This window comes from Myxocyprinus asiaticus, chromosome 39, assembly GCF_019703515.2.
Source record: "Myxocyprinus asiaticus isolate MX2 ecotype Aquarium Trade chromosome 39, UBuf_Myxa_2, whole genome shotgun sequence".
Lineage (NCBI taxonomy): Eukaryota > Metazoa > Chordata > Actinopteri > Cypriniformes > Catostomidae > Myxocyprinus > Myxocyprinus asiaticus.
This window is the reverse complement of record NC_059382.1, coordinates 15,334,701-15,336,991: the sequence shown is the minus strand read 5'-3', so window position 1 is coordinate 15,336,991 and position 2,291 is coordinate 15,334,701. Positions and strand designations below refer to the sequence as shown.

The following is a 2,291-nucleotide window of genomic DNA, read 5'->3' as shown; positions in this document are numbered from 1 at the left end:
GTCCCTCCTGCCACAACGCTGAACTACCCGCTGAAATTGCTGGGACCTTGTCTACCAGCTCCTTTTATATCCGTATGTCCGGGGGAGTGGCATGCAAATACCACTCGCCAATTTTCATTGGCCTTTTATCAAAGACCAGAGGTGTCTCGGGCTCCCAAGAGTGACCCCTAGTGTCACTACATCTACACAACTTCTCGTTCCCTCCATCAGGGAATGGAGGTTACACAAGTAACCATGACATTTTATTAGTATATGATTATGAAGCCTTCTAAACAATGGGGCCTACTAAACAATGGGGATTTATCACAAACGTTTGAAATTCAAGCTTCATTACTCAAGTTTCTGCATACATTTCATTTTCTGCATACTGTATCTTTTTCCCCCCCAATGTTTTTCCCACACAAGTGCAGTGTCTGCTTTCTGGCAAGCCGTTCTCCTCTTTCTCCGATCCAGGGCATCCCTGGGGGTGACATTGACGTGCTTCATATCTTCCTTGAATCGATCCATCCACCTCTTCTTTGGTCGCCCGCATGGCCATTTTCCATCGGGGCTGAGCAATAATGCTCTCCTTGCCACTGACTCCTCCTCCTTTCGGGTCACATGGCCATACCATCAGAGGCGAGCTTCTCTCATCTTCTCCGTGATCGGTGCCACTCCCATGATCTTCCTGACGTCCTCGTTCATAATGTGGTCCAGTCGGGTCAGTCCCAGTGTCCACCTGAGCATGCGCATTTCCATCGTGTGGAGGGCCTGTTCATGTCTTGTAGACCTTTGCCTTGAGGTGCATGGGCATGCATTGGTCGCATAGGACGCCAGTGACCTGGCGCCACTTCATCCAGGCGGTGTTAAGTCTTGTTCTTGCGTCCGGGAGGTTGTCACCGTCGGCTGAGAGGATGGAGCCAAGGTACTTGAACTGTTCTGCTTTCTTCATCTTCTCTTCAAGTGCTTCATCTTGTTTAAAAAATCCTCCAGTCTGAGCTGATTCAGCCGCAGCAGTGCCCCAGTTGATACTGCTGCAGCAGTCCCCTCTCATGCTCGATACTGCCGCAGCAGTGCCCCGCTCAAATGTATTTGTAATCATCATGTTTTTTAACTAATCTTTGCTTCCCTCTCAGGTGTGTACAAATGTAATTGCCATGTTTTCCTAACAAAACTTTGCTTCCCTTACAGGTGCGTACAAATGAAATTGGCATGTTTTTCTAACTAACATTTTGCTTCCCTTACAGGTATGATACTGCCACAGCAGCACCCCATTTGATGCTGCAGCAGCAGCGCTCCACTTGATACTGCCGCAGCAGTACCCCTCATGAATTCTCTTTCATGTGACTAATTTGACTTTTCTACAGAAATGGCCATCCTCAGGGGTTTCACCAATATTGCTTCCAGCAGGTGCCTGCGAGAATCATTTAAATTTCCTTTCACAGGATTGTAAGCAGGTTTCAAGCAGCACAAATGTGCTGTCCAGGTCCCGCAACTGCGGCATCTCGGGCCGTGGGACTAAACCTCCCGTGACACCGCAAAGCAGCACAAATGTGCTGTCCAGGTGCCACAACTGCAGCATCTCAGGCCATGGGACTAAACTTCCATGACACTGCAAAGCAGCACAAATGTCTTGTACAGGTGCCGCTATCATGGTATCTTACAGGCCATGTGACTAAGCCTCCCCAGACACCACTTGATACAGCTGTGACAGTGCCCCGGTCAAATGTAACTGTGATCATCATGTTTTCCTAACTAAACTTTTGCTTCCCTTACAGGTATGTACAAATGAAATTGTCACGTTTTCCTAATTAACCTTTTGCTTCCCTTACAGGAGTGTGAACAGTTATTTCTATTTTTTATTCATGCGATCTCAATTTCTAAGCCTGATACCTTTATCGAAGTTCAGCTGCCCTGTATGTGTTTATGTTTGTGTGTTTTTGTTTTAAGTTTATCATTAAACTTTATTTATATTGTGAAGCCAGTTCTCGCCTCCTCCCTTCCCTTTGAACCCCTTTACATTGGTGACAAAACCCAGGAGGGAGGAGGGATGCCAGTCATAGAGTCCTCGACACTGCCATCCACCCAGGGGAGCACCGCTTCCATCCGCCGGGGGACAGAGTAGTCCGACTGCCTGGATGTGGGGAATGGCTGCCGTCCGCAAGGCGAGTGGGGACTGGACTCCCCGACCACCTGGAGTAATGGAGCCACTGCCAGAGGCGGAGGAGTGCCCTGCCGTCCGCCAGAAATACGGAGGGGTCGAGGGAAGACCACCATCTGCGAGGGGAGGAGGGAACCGACTCCCTGACCAC

The 2,291-nt window shown here is 49.1% G+C and overlaps 1 pseudogene; it reads right to left on the bottom strand.

Annotated features, from left to right (window-relative positions):
• Positions 1 to 330: 330 nt before the first annotated feature.
• On the bottom strand, positions 331 to 1,033 carry LOC127429663 (uncharacterized; annotated as a pseudogene).
• Positions 1,034 to 2,291: the final 1,258 nt, after the last annotated feature.